This window comes from Capra hircus, chromosome 5 (genome assembly GCF_001704415.2).
Source record: "Capra hircus breed San Clemente chromosome 5, ASM170441v1, whole genome shotgun sequence".
Lineage (NCBI taxonomy): Eukaryota > Metazoa > Chordata > Mammalia > Artiodactyla > Bovidae > Capra > Capra hircus.
Window position 1 is genome coordinate 43,388,311 of NC_030812.1, and position 18,366 is coordinate 43,406,676.

Sequence of the window (18,366 nt, forward strand, 5' to 3'; positions counted from 1 at the left end):
AAGGTGACAGACTTCTGGCTTGGCAAGTATTCTGATTCATACTATACACTGTAATATTCTTTATGGATCCCTCCAGACAAAACTGGTTAATAAGACACAAAAACAAATCTGGAATAGTTCATTAAGAGAGAAAGACAACTGAAACAGTAACACAGAGAATATTGGCAAAACTCTAAATGTGTCTATCTAATCCTTTCCCACAGAGGATGATAGATAAGTGGTTATAGTTCCATTAAGTGTTCAAGAACACTCCAACTGAACAAAGGAAACTTCACTTATAAACAAGGGAAAGAATCAGAATGGATGTGAAAGTATTTGAAAAAAGGGGAAGGGAAGGAAGCATAAGAAGTTACTAAACATTAAAAACACAAATCTGATTAAAGCTTGTCTAGAATTCTTCAGCAGATCTTTACTACCTTCAGGAAAAAAAAAATGCAAAAGCTCAAAAAGTCCTTTACATTATGGTCCTTGTCTACAAATCCAGTCTAACCTCTCACTCCTCTCTGCTTCAAGCCGCACCCAGTCATACCAAACAGTTTCCCTAGAGCGTCTTGTTTCCATGCTGCTCCTTCCTCAAGATTCAACTCAGAAGACAGTGCCTTCAGGAAGCCTTTTCTGACTCCAATCAACTGGGCAAGTTATATTCCTTATGTATCCCCAAGCACCCTGAGCTTCCCAGTATCATAGCCTCTTTCACACTGTTCACTTAGTAGAAATTGTGATGGACTGTTTACTTATCAATCTTCTTCCCTCCACTCTGAGCTTCTTTCCAGTAAGGACGGAATTTATTCATTCCTGCTTTCCCTGTGCCTTACATAATAACTAGCACACAGCAGACGCTCTAAGTCTCTTGTAAGCTAAATGAACTGCACTAAAGGAAGATAAAGAATGTTGGCAGGTATAAGGATTAAACCAATTAAAAAAAAGTAAAAACCAAAAGAAGTGATAGAAACCAAAAGTGTATAAACCGAAAGAAGTGATAAATAAAATAGTAAAGTTAAGACTCATATTTCGTGGTGTCCTCGCACTAGTCAGAACGGCCATCATTAAAAAGAAGGTGTGGAGAAAAGGGACTCCTACTACACTGTTGGTGGGAATAGAAGTTAGAAGCTACTATGAAAAACAGTATGGAAGTTCTTAAAAAAAACAAAAAACACAAAATATGAAAAACAGAATTGCCACATGATCCAGCAATCCTACTCCTGGGCAAAAATATCTAGAGAAAACTCCAATTTGAAAAGATACATGTACCCCAATAATCATAACAGCACTATTTACAACAGCCAAGACATGGAAGCATGCTTAACGTCCATTTAATGATGAATGGATCAAGATATGGTATATACACCTGATAGTGAAAGGTGCTCAGTCGTGTCCAACTCTTTGCAACCCCAAGGACTATATAGTCCATGGAATTCTCCAGGCCAGAATACTTGAGTGGGTAGCCGTTCCCTTTTCCAGGGAATGTTCCCAACCCAGGGATCAAACCCAGGTCTCCTGAATTGTACAATGGAATACTACTCAGCCATAAAAAAGAATGAAACCTGGCCATCTGCAGCAACATGGATGGACCTAGAGATCACTTACTTACTAAGTGAAGTAAGTCAGACAGAGAGAGGTAAGGAACACATGACATATCACTTATATGTGGAAACTAAAATGTGACACAAATCAACTTATTTACAAAATAGAAATAGGTTCACATACATAGAAAACAAACTTATGGTTACCAAAGGGCAAATGGGGTGGAGGGGGGGATAAATTAGAGGAGGTTTGCAATTAGCAGATACAAATTACTATATATAATATATAAACAGATAAAACAACAAGGTCCTACTGTATAGAACAGAACTATATTCATTATCTTGTAATAACCTATATAAGAAAAAGAACCTGAAAAAGAATATATATACATAAATAAATATTTATATAATACTTACATATATATAAACTGAGTCACTTTGCTATACACCAAAACTAACACAACATTGTAAATCAATTATACTTCAATTAAAAGTTAATAAATTTATACAAATCTATATAAAATATTTATGTGTGATGATATAATAAAAAATCTTGTTACATAAAGGAAAAAGAAAAAGACTCATACTTGGTATCTTGTAACTAATATGCCAGCTAAGGATCATGGTGTAAAGATGGCTGCCAATCGTGTACCTCTCAAGAGCAATGAGTCTGAAGGCAAAGACAGAGCTGTCAACAGATAATGCATTATGAAAACCTTTTATTATTATAAGAAGAGTTCTGTGGACACAGAAAGAAGCAACTAACTTTCTGGATTAGGAAGGGAAGGAAGCAGCATTTGAGCTGGACTTTAAAAGGTGAGCAGAAACAGTGTGCTAGGCAGAACACAGAAATAGGCACTAGATAAAAAAGTAGGTGCAAAGATAAAAGTCATGATCAGCGGTGCTATACTCAGGAGCGAGCAAGGGATCCAGTACAACTAGAGTGCAGGGTAGGCTCAACTACAAGCAGGAGCCAAACTACACACCCTGAACAACCACCTAGGGGTCTGGGATGCCAACTACCGAACCTGAAGCTCACCGGTCTCCAACGCTCCTGCAGTCAGAGGGACATGACTCCATCACGGCACTTATCATATTCTACTGTAATGGTTAGCTGTCTCACCAGCCACTTCACTGTGATCTCCAAGAAGAGAGGAACCTTGTCTTCTGAATTTTCTAGGGCACTAAGCATACTGTTTGACGTAGCAGATAATTATTTCATAAAAGTCTAATTTTTAAAAATCAAATCACTATGTGTTTGGGACTTCCCTGGCAGTCATAATTCCACTGCAGGGGGCATGGGTTCAATCCTTAGTTAGAGAACAAAGAACCCACATGCCAGACAGCACAGCAAAAAAAAAAATTTAGTAAGTGTTTAATAAATTATGAGGAGGCCAAAAGAATATTTTTCAAAAAATTTTAAAGCAGAGAGATGACAGAAACAAAAATACAAAAGTCTTCTTGAAATTGCTTATCCATACTCACCACTAACTCAAGAATACAAAGAGCTAAATGATTACTACAGTGTGGCTTTTGCTTGAATAAAAAGGTTTCAAATGAATAGTTTCCAATCATTTCTCAAAAAGAGTAGAAAAACCATTCTTCCACTTTACATCTTCAGGCAGCACCTCTGATTCTGTCAGGGATGTATGAATGGTGGTACAATCTACTTGGGGACTCTATCTACATTGAGTGTTTCAGTTCAGTGCAAACATAATTACTGAAAAGCCTAACATGTGACACGAAATCCTTGTATGCCATTGCAAAGAGTATGAATTTCATCCTGCACATGATGGAAAGCCACTTAAGCATTTTAAGCAGAAAGTGAAGCGGTCAGAACTGCATTTCAGATACCTCCATCTGCAAGGTAAAATTTTAAGTGGGAGTTAGCTCAGAGGAAGGGAAAGCCAGTTAGAGACCACTGAAAGCTGAAATACGCCAAGGACTTAAAAGGGAGCAGCAACAGTAGCAAAAATGAGAATGACGGATCTTAAAAGTATTAGGGAACCAAGTCAGCAGCACCGAGTGTCCAGCTAGGGATACAGGAAGTAAGAGGCAGTTTTCAATGCAGATAAAGGGTGCTGGTTCCATTACCTGAAATAGGAAAAATCTTTTCAGGTCTTCAAGAGGAAGTGATGGTGGTTAGTTCAGTTTTAGACATGTTAAACTGCAATTCCCAGAGAACCACCAAATGGAGACATGTAATAGAGTTAAGTACATCAGAATGGGCTTGAGGGAAGAGGTAAAATATTGGGGCACATGGTATTTGAAACTATAAAACAGAAGATCCTGCTCGAGAACAGGATAAAGAGCAGTCTGCTGAAGCTGAAATTCTGGGAAACACAAATGTGTAAATACTAGAGAAAAACAAGTGAAGGAAAAGAAAAACAATCAGAATGGTACAAACTAAAAAAAGAAAGTGTCAAGAAGGAGGGTCCTCTCCGTGATGGAGTATTAGATAGAGGCAGAAGCCATTATGCAGTGAGCAAATGGAAGATGAGTAGTCCTCCAGAAAATAGAAAAGGCTCTTTTAAGAACACAGTGAGAAAGGAAAGCCTCAAGTGACAGGGTATGGTTGGACATGGTTTCAAAAGCAAATACATTTCTTGAGTTATTTATTGTTTTAAGATGACACAGGTTTATGCAGATTTGTAATCAGTATGTCAGTAAAGTTTAAAGAATATAGGAAACATCAAAGGAATCCGCCAGAAGAAGGATCAAGACAAGCAGGGAGACGAGACTAGAGCTGAGTTCTGGGACCCAGACTCAAAAGTGTGCCCAGAGGAGAAGGAATGCCTTGTGCTCAGAGTAGATGTGAAACTGAAAGTCACTCGGTCATGTCCAACTCTTGGTGACCCCATGGACTATGCAGTCCTTGGAATTCCCCAGGCCAGAATACTGGAGTGGATAGCCGTTCCCTCCTCCAGGGGATCTTCCCAACTCAGGGACTGAACCCAGGTCTCCCACATTGCTGGCAGATTCTTTACCAGCTGAGCTATCAAGGAAGCCCTCTGAGGAGAGAGGGAAGAAAAGAAAGATGAGTGGAACATATCAGAGAAGCTGAAACAGATAATATCCATCATCTTACATTTCTTTTGTAAAATAGAAGGCAAGTTTGCAGAATGAGGGACTTGAGGAGAAGGGTGGGATTTTTCACCGAGAAGCTACACAAGAAAAGCAGCAGGATTATTAAGCAGGCTATGCTGAGTGAGCAGAAGCTGGAGAGTAAAATTATATTATTTTTCTAGCTGTGCTCAGCAGTCCAGAGGGTAGACAGTTGAACTGACCCGGGTCAGAGGGCAAGAGGACAAATAAATGAAAGGATATTCGCAATATAGGGGTTTGAAGTGATGGGCCAACAGGTCTGCTCAGGAAAGAAGCAAAGAAAGAAGAGGGCTGATGAAACAGGAGAAAACAGAGGGAGGCAAAAAGGAACAGGAGACCTCAGTATGGTTAAAAAATACGCTTAGTATGAGTGACAGTCTGAAAAACCTGGACAGGCCGTTCTGGTCAATCTTCCAACACAGAAGGAGACTTTTTTTAATGCAGAGTTTTCACCCACATCTCTGACTCCTCCTCCTGAAGCACAAACTCCCAGGCAGGGGTAAAAACAAGACACTACATCTATGACAATCACATTAATACTTAGAGACAATCTGAATTACCTAAGACCTACTAATATGCATGAATACTATAAACACTTGATGAGAAACTACATGATCTCATAAACTCATTCAAGTTTATAACTCCACAAAAACACAAATAGATGTACTATACTCCCTCTAAAGGTAGCCTCTGTTTGGGAAGACCAACATTGCAACAACTGTGCCAGACATTTAAATTAGTGAACACGGTCTTCCTAAAGTCAATTATCCTTATTTTGAGGTCTGGGAGGTAACAACGTAGTTTTTAATCACTCAGTTGTGTCTGACTCTCTGCGCGCCCATGGATCGTAGCCCACCAAGCTCCTCTGCCCACGGCATTCTCCAGGGAAGAATGGGAGTGAATTACCATTCTTTTCTCCTGGGGATCTTCTTGACCCAGGGACTGAACCCAGGTCTCCTGCATTGCAGGCTGATTCTTTACCATCTGAGCTACCAGAGAAGCCCAAAGTGGTATCAGGAGGCAAAATAATTGCATTCAAAATACCATTATTAAAATCTCCAGTTCAAAAAAATATAATTTGTGGACTTAATGATTTTTTAAAAAGTAAACTTCAACTTACCTAGATCTGGCCATTAATATTCTTAGCCTCTGCTGCAGCATCAGGAGTTTAATCATACTTCAAAACACCATGTTTTCTTTGTTTGCTGACTTAACCTAAAATTAACAAGAAAAAGTCAAGAAATTGTTATTTCTTTAAAGACAGTTTTTCTTATGAGACTTCTGGCAGCAATGTTAGTTCTGTTAATCTATTTAAACAAACAAAAAAGTCTAAATTTTTATTAAAATGTAGTATTTTAAAAATTAACATAATGTCTACATGGTACCAATTAACAGCCTTTCGAAAGAAAAGTAAAAATGCAGTAGCTCTAAAAGTCCATTTTAGCCAATGGCAGGCTAATTCTCCATCTCCAGTCACACGTCTCTTAAACCTCACTGTCACTCCTCCTCCCAGAGCTGACTCTAGAATCCACGCTCTGTATCTTCCTAATCCACAAGAACCCCCAGAATAAAATCAGAAGAGTCAGTCATCAGAAAACAGTATCAACAAGCATGCCATAGAGCCTCAGGATAATGACATAAATTATAGCAATAAACCACAATCTAGAGTTTCAAGAGATTACAATGTAACTTTTGAAAAAATTCTGGTTAATTTATTCACTTTTTACAACACAAGAAAAAAAATCAAATTCAAACATGAGCACTAGCATTTACTGAATATCTATACTATTTTAGGCATTATGTTAGGGGTTTTACAAAGCCTCATTTTAATCTATATATTAACAAATATGACTGATACCCAAAATGAACATTGCCAAAACCATGAACCCACACACAAACAAAATTTCTCATGCTGGACTTCTAACCTATACATAAAATTAGTGGTTCAGGTAGGAGTTTGCTCACCACTTATGAGCTGCTGCTACACCCTACATTAGGGTGGGCAGCAACTAACTGTCTTTTCCTTAGCAGTTTTTTCTCCCCTCCAGAAGTTTAACATACATCATGCTTTACCTCTAGCTTATAAAACTGTCCAGCTAATTCTACCATAAATCGTTCCTCTTATGTGATGTTTGTCCAGCTCTGTAAGAGATTTTAGCCAATTAACTAAGAAAAAAAATAAAACTCTCCCTTTTTACTTGATCCACTCATTAGCATCCTATCCTGAAAAGAGTTTATTCATAGTGAACATGATTAAGAGATGTATTCCAATATCAAGGAACAGTCCTAAGTTCTAAAAGGAAGTTAAACATACAAAAGAACCAGTGTGCAAATCTATAAAGCTCTTGATAATATTAAAAATCCTCTGTGAGAAACTCTGGAAAATTTATATTCTCACCTTCAGATCTTTTTTATTTCTAATTTTTTAAATTGTGAGAAAATACACATAACGTAAAATTTACCATCTTACCCATTTTTAAGGGTACAGTTTAGTAGTGTTAAATATATTCACTACCGTAAAACCAATCTCAAGAACTCTTGAAACTCTACACCCATTAAAAAACAACTCCTTTCCCCTCCACCCAAACACTAGCAACCACCATTCTACCTTCTCTTTTCATGAGTTTGACTGAACACATCATGTAAGACTACAGTTCAGTTCAGTCGCTCAGTCATGTCCGACTCTTTGTGAGCCCACAGAGTGCAGCACTCCAGGCTTTACCTGTCCTTCACTATCTCCGGAGTTTGCTCAAACTCACATCCATTGACATGACATGAGATTGTACAGTATTATCTTTTTGTGCCTGCCTTATCTCACTTAGCATCATGTCTTCATGGTTCATCCATGCTGTAATATGTGTCAGAGTTCCTTTCCTTTTTTAAAAAAACTTATTTTGCATTGAGGTATAGCCAATTAACAATGCTATGATAGTTTCAGGTAAACTGAAAAAGGACTCAAGCTACACATATACATGCATTCTTACTCCCCCAAACTCCCCTCCCATCCAGGCTGCCACACACCACTGAGCAGAGTACTTTGTGCTATACAGTAGGTCCTTATTGGTTACCCATTTTAAATATACCAGGGTGTACAAGTCCATCCCAAACTCCTTAACTATCCCTTCCTCCCAGCAACCATAAGTTCATTCTCTAAGTCTGTGAGTCTGTTTCTGTTTTGTAACTAAGCTCATTTATATCATTTCTTTTTGGATCACATATGCCAGGGATGTCATACAATATTTCTCTGTCTTCACTCAGTACAACAATCTCGAGGTCCACCCATGTTGCTGCAAATGGCATCATTTCATTCTTTTTAATGGCTGAGTAATACTCCATTGTGTATAGGTACCGCATCTTCATCCATTGCTCTGTCAATGGACACTTAGGCTGCTTCTATGTCCTGGCTATTGTTCATAGTGCTGCAATGAACACTGGGATGCATGTATCTTTCTGAATTATTTTCTCATGGTATGTGTCCAGTAGTGGGACTGCTAGGTCACATGTAGTTCTACTTTTAGTTTTTTAAGGAACCTCCATACTGTTCTCCATAGTAGCTGTACCAATTTACATTCCTAGCAACAGTGTAGGAGGGTTCCCTTCCCTCCACAACCTCTAGCATTCACTGTTTGTGGATTTTTTGATGATAGCCATTCTGGCTTGTGTGAAGTGATATCTCACTGTAGTTCTGATTTGCATTTCTTTAATAATGAGCAATACTGAACATCTTTTCACATGCCTCTTGGTCATCTGTATGTCTTCTTTGGAGAAATGTCTGTTTAGATCTTCTGCCCAGAATTCCTTTCCAAGACTGAATAATATTCCACTGAATAAAAACTTGCTAATTCATCCATTTGTGGACATTTATCTACCATCTGGCTATTGTGAATAATGGTGCTATGAACATGGATGCACAAATATCTCTTCAAGACCCTGCTTTCAATTATTTTGGATACATACCCACAAGTGGTACTGCTGGATCATATAGTAGTTCTATTTTTACTTTTTTGAGAAACTTCCATACTACTCTCCACAGTATATCTTCTTTAGAGAAATGTCTATTCAAGTCCTTTGAACATTTTTTAAACAGGCTGTCTGTTCTTTTTGTTGACTTTTAGTGTAAGTTCTCAATATATTCAGGATATTAATCCCTTATGAAATATATGATTTGCAAATATCTTCTCACATTCTTTGGGTTGTCCTTTTTACTCTGTTACATATTGTTTGAGGTTAACAAATTTATTTCTCATTAAGTCCAGTTTGTCTACTTTTGCTTTGGTGCCCATGCTTTTGGTGTCATATCCAGGAAAGCACTGCTGAAACCAATGTCATGAAGCTTCTGCCCTATGTTGTCTTCTAAGAATCTCACTGTTTTATGTCTTACATTTAGGTCTTTGATCCAGTTTGACTTAATGTTTGTATAGGTGTTAGGTAAAGGTCCAAGTTCATTCTTTTGCATGTGGATATCCAATTGTCCCAGAAGCATTTGTTGATGACTCGCTTCCCCACTGAATGGTCTTAGTACGCTTTTCAAAACTTATTTGACCAGACATGTGAGGGTTTATTGCTGGGTTCTCTATTCTATTCCACTGGTCTATGTCTGTATTTATGCCAGTACCACACTTTTTTTACTATGTGGCTTTGTAGTAAGTTTAGAAATCAAGAAGTGTGAGTCATCCAGTTTTAAGGTTGTTTTGGCTATCCAGGGTTCCAAGATTCCATATGAATTTCAGGATAGGCTTTCCTATTTGGGGGTGGGGGGTGGGGTGGGACGGGGCAGGAATCATTGGAATTTTGACAGGGATTGCACTGAATCTGTAAATCTCTTTGGATGGGACTAATGTTTTAACAATATTGTGTCTTTTAATCCATGAATATGGGATGTGTTTTTATGTCCTCTATAAGCAGTATTCTGTAGTTTTGTGTGTGTTCTATCTCCTTGGCTAATTCCTGAGTATCCTATTTCTTTTGATGCCACTGTAAAAAGAACTGTTTTTGTAATTTTTTAGATTATTCACTGCAAATGTATAGAAATGCAACTAATGTTTACATGTTGACTTTGTACCCTGGATTCATTTATTATTTCTGAAAGTACTTTTTGTGTGGAATCTTTAGGGTTTTCCACATATAAGATCATTTCACCTGCAAACAAAGATTGTTTTACTTCTTTTCTCTCAACTTGGATGACTTTGCTCTGGCTAGAACTTCCAATACTATGTTAAATAAAAGTCATGAGAGTGGGCATCACTGCCTACTTCCTGATCTTGAGGGAAAAGCTTTCAGTCTTTTACTATTGAGAATGATGTCCGCTGTGGATTTTTCATATATAGCTTTCATTATGTTGAGGTGGTTTCCTTCTATTCCTAGTTTTTTGAATGCTTTTATATGAAAAGGTGCTGAATTTTGTCAAGTGCTTTCTTTGCATTAATTGAGATGATATTTTTTTCCCCCTTCATTCTCGTAATGTGATGCATTATGTGGTACTATCCTTGCATTCCAAGAATAAATCACACTCTGACAAGGTGTATAATCTTTTTATTATGTGACGGAATTTAGTTTCCTAGCATCTTGGACATTTCTCAATGTTTATAAGAGATACTGGCCTGTAGTTTTCCTGTAACATCTTCATCTGGAATTGTTATCAGGGTAATGCTGGCTTCACAGAATGAATTGCAAAGTGTTCTCTCCTCTTCAATATTTCAGAAAAGTTTGAGGACTGACAGTAGTTCTTTTTTTTTTTTTTGAAACCATGTATTTAATATTTTCATTAAACTGTGTCAATACAATTTCAAGCAAATGCCAACTGGAAGACCAGGCCCAGAAATTCATAAAAGAAACAATCTTCCAAACAAGAAGGAATGCCAAGGTGCTCTTCCACTCCAGCTGCACCATCAGTGGCCACGCTGGTACCAGTCAGACCATGTTAACCAGATTACCGAGTGTTTACCACATCATCAATTTTCAGAATGCTCTGGACAGTTTCAGTTGCTAGAGTCAGTGCACTGACTGAAACCAACAGAGGCTGGACATCCAGTTCCTCCAATATGTTGGAAATACCACCCTTTCGGACTTTAATGCCTGTAGTTTTTTCTCCCTGGGCATGCCGGTTTCTTAGTTCTGTTACAGTAGAAATGGGATTCAGGCCAGCATTTTCAGCTAGTGTAGATGGAATGACTTCCATAGCATCTGCAAAAGCACGAATGCAGTAGGATTCCATACCACTCAATGTTCGTGAGTATTCAGTTAACCGTAGGGCCAACTCTATTTCTGGAGCACCACCTCCTGCAATAAGAGCTCTCTTCTTCACTAAACAGCAAATAACACAGAGAGCATCATGGATGGAGCGCTCAGCTTCTTCAATCACCAATTTGTTAGAACCACGAACAACAATTGTAACTGTTTTTCCAGGGCTCGCACAACCTGTAATCTTGATCAGTTTGCCAGAACCATTTAAGCGGACTTCCTCAGCTAACTCAGCAGATCCCAGCATGTCAGCAGTGAACTGGTCAACATGAGCAACTGGTTTGGTTCCAATCGTCTTACAAATGAATTCAATGTCTTCTCTTTCAATATCCTTTACCACCATAATCTTCATTTTGTTCAGGAAATATAATGCAAGATCACTAAGAGCATCTCTTGGAATAGACTTCTGTATGAGAAGAACATTACATCCTGTTTTTTTAATTTGCTTCACTAAATTTAGAATATAAGCTCTCTCTTCTCTTAGCACTCAATCCATTTGAACATAGTCAGAAACCACTATTTGATTGTCCATATCTGTTTTGGGAGCAGATAAACAGAACTGAATAAGCCCAATTTTAGCCTTTTCAACTCTGGCTATGCCAGAATTTGCTACCTTTTGAGTAAGAACCAGACCTTCCACCAACTCACAGTCATCAATTGTCCCACAAAGCTTCTTAACTATTTTAATATCTCTAAGATCTACACTAGTAGCTGTGGCTGGGTCAATCACTTTCATCACTGCATCTACACTCATTGGAGAAAGCAGACTTGAATACTGAGACACAATCTTTGAGTTCAATGAAGTGGCCGCACTATTTAACAAAGTTTCTCTGTCACTCAGTTCCACAGGTCGAGACATGTCAGTCAAGATTTCAATGCCCTTTTCCAAAGCCTTCTGGAATGACTCAGAAATGATGGTGGGATGAATCCCTTTCTGAAGAAGCTTGGTACAGGAGTCCAAGAGAGAGCCAGCAATAATGACCACTGATGTGGTGCCATCTCCTGCTTCTATATCCTGAGCCTCGGACAGCTCCACCAGCATTCTGGCTGCTGGATGTAACACCTGCATTTGTTTCAGAATGGTGGCACCATCATTTGTAATGGTCACATCACCTTTTCCATCTTGAATCATTTTATCCATTCCTTTTGATCCGAGGCTTGTTCTAATAGCATCAGCAACAGCTTTGGCTGCGGAGATGTTGCTGAAGCGGATCTGGGCCAGCTTATCGCGGTCCTGATAGGCGCTCTTCCCGCGGCTGCCGGCAGCCCCGACAGCCGGCCCGGTCCGGGGTGCTACGTTCTCGGGCATGGCAACCTTGGATGGGTCTGTGTGAGCTTGGGAAGTACGGATGGACACGGATTGAGGCTGACCAGGGACCAACCGCAAGCGCCCACCACCTTCACCTGACAGTAGTTCTTTAACTGATAGACTTCACTGGTGAAGCCAGGGCTTTCCTACGTGAGAGACTTTTTATTATTATTATTGATTCAATCTCCTTACCTTATATGTCTATTCAGATTTTGTATTTCTTTGTGATTTAGCCTTGTAGGTTTTCTATTTCTAGGAATTTGTCCTGTTCATCTAGTTTCTTCAATTTGTTGGCATACAACTGTTCATATTACTCTCTTATAATCCTTTTTATTTCAGTAGAATTGATAGTGATGTCACCAGTTTCACTTCTGGTTTTAGTAATCTGAGTCTTTCTTCCTTTTTTCTTAGCCCATCCAGCCAAAAACTTGTCTATTTTGTTGATGTTTTCAAAAAATCAAACTTTTGGTTCACAGACTTTGTTTTTCTATTCTCTATCTCATTTCTCTCTCCTTTAATCTTTATTATTTCCTTCCTTCTGCTAGTTTTGCTTTTAGTTTAGCCTTTTTCTATTTCCTTAAGCTATAAAGCTATAGATCTTTTTATATTTTTAACACAAGCATTTATAACTACCCAAACCCCCCTTAGCACTGCTTCCATTGTGTCCTGTTAAGTGTTGGCATGTTGTGTTTTCATCTTCTTTTGCCTCTAAATATTTTCTAATTCCCTTTATGATTTCTTTGATTTGTTGTTTAAAAGTATGTTGTTTAATTTCCACAATTTAGTGAATTTTCCAGCTTTCTTTCTGTCACTGATTTCTAACTTCATCCTTTTCTAATTGAAGATGATACTTTGTATTAATATTTATCTTTGAAAATCTTTTGAGACTTAATTTGTGGCCTCACATCCCAGTCTACCCTGGAAAATGTTCCACTATTCTTGCCCTACTGAACATTTTATCACTATGTAATATGTTTGTCTCTTGTAACCTTTTAAAATTTAAAGTCTACTTTGTTTCATACTAATACAGCCATACCTGCCCTCCTTTTGGTTACTAAATGCATGTATATCTTTTCCATTTTTGCAATTTTTTTGTCACTGAATCTCACATGAGTCTCTTATAGACAGAGTATAGTTGGATCATGTTTTTATCTATTCTGCCAATCTGTCTTTTAATACTGATAAGGAGAGCTTTGTTATTGTTGCTGTTTAGTCACTATGTTGTGTCCAAGATTCTTTTGCGAACCTGTGGACTGTAGCCTGCCATGCTCCTCTGTGCATGGGATTTCCCAGGCAAGAATACTGGAGTGGGTAACCATTTTCTTTTCCAGGGGCTCTACCCAACCCAGGGAGCAAACTCGTGGCTCCTAGACTGGCAGCTGGATTCGTTACTGCTGAGCCACCAGGTATTACTTCTATCATATTACTATTTGCTTTCTATATGCTTTAAGCTTCTTTGTGTTAAGCTGTAGTAAAATGTTTAAATTCCTTTCTCAGTTCCTTTTGTGTATATTCTATAGTTATTTTCTTTGTGGTGACCATGGGGACTACATTTAACATACTAAAGGAATAACAGTTCTACTTGAATTTACACCAGTTTAACTTCAATAACATACAAAGACTCTACTCCATTACAACTCGATTCCCACTCCTTTCAGTTCTGATGTCACAAAATTACATCTTTATACACCATGTACCCCAAAATGTAAACTAATAATTAAATGCACTGATCTCTTAAATTACGTAGAAAATAATTACAAACCAAAGATAAAACAATATGGGCTAATAATTCTTTCCTTTAAATGTATTAACTTTTAAATCATGTAGAAAATAAAAAGTATAGTTATAAATCTTTGTTACAATAGAAGTATCTTTTATAATTCCCTCTGTATTTACCTTCATTGAGATTTCTATCTCTCCTTACAACTTCAAGTTGCTGTCCAGGGTCATTTTGTTTCACCTGGTGGAACTTTCTTCTGCATTTCTTGCAAGGCAAGTCTAGAGGTAATGAACTTCCTTAGCTTTTGTTTACTTGGGAATATCCTAATTTCTCAGTCACTTTTGAAGGACAGTTTTGCTAGGTAACAGGATTTTTGATGGGTAGACTTTTCTTTTGGCACCCTGTGAATATATCAGCCCATTCCCGTCTGGCCTCCATAGTTTCTGATGAGCTATCTGCTACTAATCTTATCGAGAATCCCTTGTAGTATGTGACAATTGTCTTCTTCCCACTGTTTTCAAGATTTCTGGCCTTTGTCTTTTGGAAGGTTGATTATAATCTGTCTTGTTCTATGTCTCTTTGACTTAATCTTTCTTGGAGTGAAATGAGCTCCTTGGATGTTTATGTTCATGTCTTTTATCAACTTTGGGAAGTTTTCAATCATTATTTCTTCAAATGTTCTCTCTGCTCCTTTCTTTTTAGGACTTCCACAGAATGTACATTGGTCTGTCTGACACTGTCCCATAGGTCCCTCAGGCTGTTTGTTTTTTTCTAATGTTTTCCTTGGGAATCTTAAATCTTTGTTCAGCCTGCTCAAGTCTGCCTTTGAATTTTTATACTCAAGTTTCCATTTTAGTTACTGTACTTTTCAGCTCCAGAATTTCATGATGCTGCAAATGGTATTATTTCATTCCTTTTATGGCTAACAGTATTCCACTGTATATATACACATGACATCTTCTTTATCCATTCATCTGTCAATGGATATTTAGGCTGCTTCCACATCTTGGTTATAGTAAACAGTGCTGCTATGAACATTGAGGTGCATGTATCCTTTTAATGTAGTTTTCTCTGGATATATGCCCAGGAATGGGATTGTTAGATCTTTTAAGGGTGCCACTCCTTTAAATTTTCTGGATATCACTTTAGGAGGGGGGGGGGGGAGGGGTTTGCAACAATGAGGTATGTGCAACAACAGTAGATGCTCACCTTCATCTACACCTCTGTGACTAGAAGCAACAATCTCTGACCTAATTACAGATTGCTGATATTTGGAGAAGAGGGTACTTTTTGCCTACTCTGTCTCCGAAAGCTGTATGAAAAGCTGCACAAAGGTGGCAAAAGAGGATGGCTACAATTTTACATCTGAGCCTTTTCCTGGCAGCCTTCAATAGTTCCATAGTTCCAAAACAGCTGCATCAGATTCTCCTATCTAGGTGGGGAGACAGATTCCTGATGCTTCCTACTCTAGCTTCCCAGAATCCTCCCTAGGGCTCTTCTTGGGGATCAATATTATTTAGCTTCAGTGTTTTAAATTACTTTACTAGCAGTGCCAAATATTGTGACTTTTTTGCTTGCTTTTGTAATGCTTTTCAGTGCAAATGCACAGCATATCAGGAATTAAATGACTTTATGTGCCTCATATAAAAGGATGTGCTGTGCTGTGCACTGTGCTAAGTTGCTTCAGTTGTGTCCAACCCTTCCCAACCCTATGGACTACTGTAGCCCGCCAGGCTCCTTTGTCTGTTGAATTCTCCAGGCAAGAATACTAGAGTGGTTGCCATGCCCTCCTCCAGGAGATCTTCCCGACTGAGGGATTGAACCCATGTCTCTTACGTCTCCTGCACTGGCAGGCGGGTTCTTTACAAAGGGCGCCACCTGGGAAGCGCCCTATTAAAAAAAATACATTCTGAGTTCCAAACAAGTGATATAACACAGCACTCCTGGAATGAACACACTGAGTAGACAGAGGGTATCTTGCCTTTGACTTCGGAACGTGGATGCCACAGATATCTTCTTTGGTTTCTTCTGACTAGCAGAAGGCTTAGAACTGAAAGGTGATTGGGAGGTAGTAAGTAGCTTAGCTACTCAACAGAGCTATAATCTTGTAACATGGATGTTTTTCTATAGAATAGTTCTATATGTGTTTATACACACATACACACACACATACACACATACATATACTCAAGGGGAATACAATGATTTTACCAGAAAAATTATCAAAGAGCTAAAAGTTACACTAAATACAGTCCACTAACATGCTTTTTAAATAAACTGGTTTTAAAGCCCCTACTTTATACCTCACCTAGAGCCAGACATCCTGGAATGTGAAGTCAAGGGGGCCTTAGGAAGCATCACTACAAACAACGCTAGTGGAGGTGATGGAATTCCAGTTGAGCTATTTCAAATCCTGAAAGATGATGCTGTGAAAGTGCTGCACTCAATATGCCAGCAAATCTGGAAAACTCAGCAGTGGCAACGGGACTGGAAAAGGTCAGTTTTCATTCCAATCCCAAAGAAAGGCAGTACCAAAGAATGCTCAAACTACTGCACAATTGCACTCATCTCACACACTAGTAAAGTAATGCTCAAAATTCTCTAAGCCAGGCTTCAGCAATACATGAACTGTGAACTTCCACATGTTCAAGCTGGTTTTAGAAAAGGCACAGGAACCAGAGATCAAATTGCCAAAACCCACTGGATCATGCAAAAAGCAAGAGAGTTCCAGAAAAACATCTATTTCTGCTTTATTGACTATGCCAAAGCCTTTGACTGTGTGGATCACAACAAACTGTGTAAAATTCTGAAAGAGATGGGAATACCAGACCACCTGACCTGCCTCTTGAGAAACCTGTATGCAGGTCAGGAAGCAACAGTTAGAACTGGACATGGAACAACAGACTGGTTCCAAATAGGAAAAGGAGTACGTCGAGGCTGTATATTGTCACCCTGCTTATTTAACTTATATGCAGAGTACATCATGAGAAACACTGGGCTGGAAGAAGCACAAGCTGGAATCAAGATTGCCAGGAGAAATATCAATAACCTCAGATATGCAGATGACACCACCCTTATGGCAGAAAGTGAAGAGGAACTAAAAAGCCTCTTGATGAAAGTGAAAGAGGAGAGTGAAAAAGTTGGCCTAAAGCTCAACATTCAAAACCTAAGATCATGGCATATGGTCCCATTCAGTTCAATTCAGTCGCTCAGTCATGTCCAACTCTTTGTGACCCCATGAATGGCGGCACACCAGACTTCCCTGTCCATCACCAACTCCCGGAGTTCACCCAAACTCACGTCCATTGAGTTGGTGATGCCATCCAGCCATCTCATCCTCTGTTGTCCCCTTCTCCTCCTGCCCCCAATCCCTCCCAGCATCAGAGTCTTTTCCAATGAGTCAACTCTTTGCATGAAGTAGCCAAAGTACTGGAGTTTCAGCTTTAGCATCAGTCCTTCCAAAGAACATCCAGGACTGATCTCCTTTAGAATGGACTCATTACTCCATGGCAAATATATTGGGAAACAGTGGAAACAGTATCAGACTATTTTTTTAGGCTCCAAAATCACTGCAGATGGTGATTGCAGCCATGAAATTAAAAGACGCTTACTCCTTGGAAGGAAAGTTATGACCAACCTAGATAGCATATTAAAAAGCAGAGACATTACTTTGCCAACAAAGGTCCATCTAGTCAAGGCTATGGTTTTTCCAGTGGTCATGTATGGATGTGAGAGTTGGACTGTGAAGAAGGCTGAGCACCGAAGAATTGATGCTTTTGAACTGTGGTGTTGGAGAAGACTCTTGAGAGTCCCTTGGACTGCAAGGAGATCCAACCAATCCATTCTGAAGGAGATCAGCCCTGGGATTTCTTTGGAAGGAATGATGCTAAAGGTGAAACTCCAATACTTTGGCCACCTCATGCGAAGAGTTGACTCATTGGAAAAGATTCTGATGCTGGGAGGGATTGGGGGCAGGAGGAGAAGGGGACGACAGAGGATGAGATGGCTGGATGGCATCACCGACTCGATGGATACGAGTTTGGGTGAATTCCGGGAGTTGGTGATGGAAAGGGAGGCCTGTTGTGCTGCGATTCATGGGGTCGCAAAGAGTCGGACATGACTGAGAGACTGAACCGACTAACTGACTGACTGACTTTATACCAGACATAGATTCACTTGGATTATCTCACTCCATAGGACCACCCTGTGAGGTAGGTACTGCCATTATTTCTGTGAAGCAAATAAGGAAACCAAGGCTTGAAGAGGCTAGGTGGCTTTGCCAAGGTTAACAACTGATAAGAGGAAAGGCCAGAATTGAAGCCAGATCTAACTACAAAGTCCAGGTTCTAATTAATATCTGTAAATAGCTTAAAATAGAGCTCAGCATATAGTAAGCATGTAGTAAATGATAGCTTCTGAAATAATAATAATAATTTATTATAACACAATATTGTATGCCTTTGGCACTC

General features: G+C 39.0%; 1 protein-coding gene and 1 pseudogene across 4 annotated transcripts in view; both read right to left on the reverse strand.

Moving 5' to 3' along the window:
- Positions 1-18,366, reverse strand: part of FRS2 (fibroblast growth factor receptor substrate 2) — a 110,386-nt gene that overhangs the window by 10,996 nt on the left and 81,024 nt on the right. For all 3 annotated transcript variants that reach the window (XR_001918058.1, XM_018047955.1, XM_018047954.1), the window contains one exon: positions 5,749-5,843. The gene's annotated coding sequence lies outside the window, so the exon portion shown is untranslated. The remainder of the gene's footprint in view (positions 1-5,748; positions 5,844-18,366) is intronic.
- On the reverse strand, positions 10,355-12,349 carry LOC102170672 (annotated as a pseudogene). Its single transcript, XR_001295682.2, has one exon. The product of XR_001295682.2 is annotated as a T-complex protein 1 subunit delta pseudogene (transcript).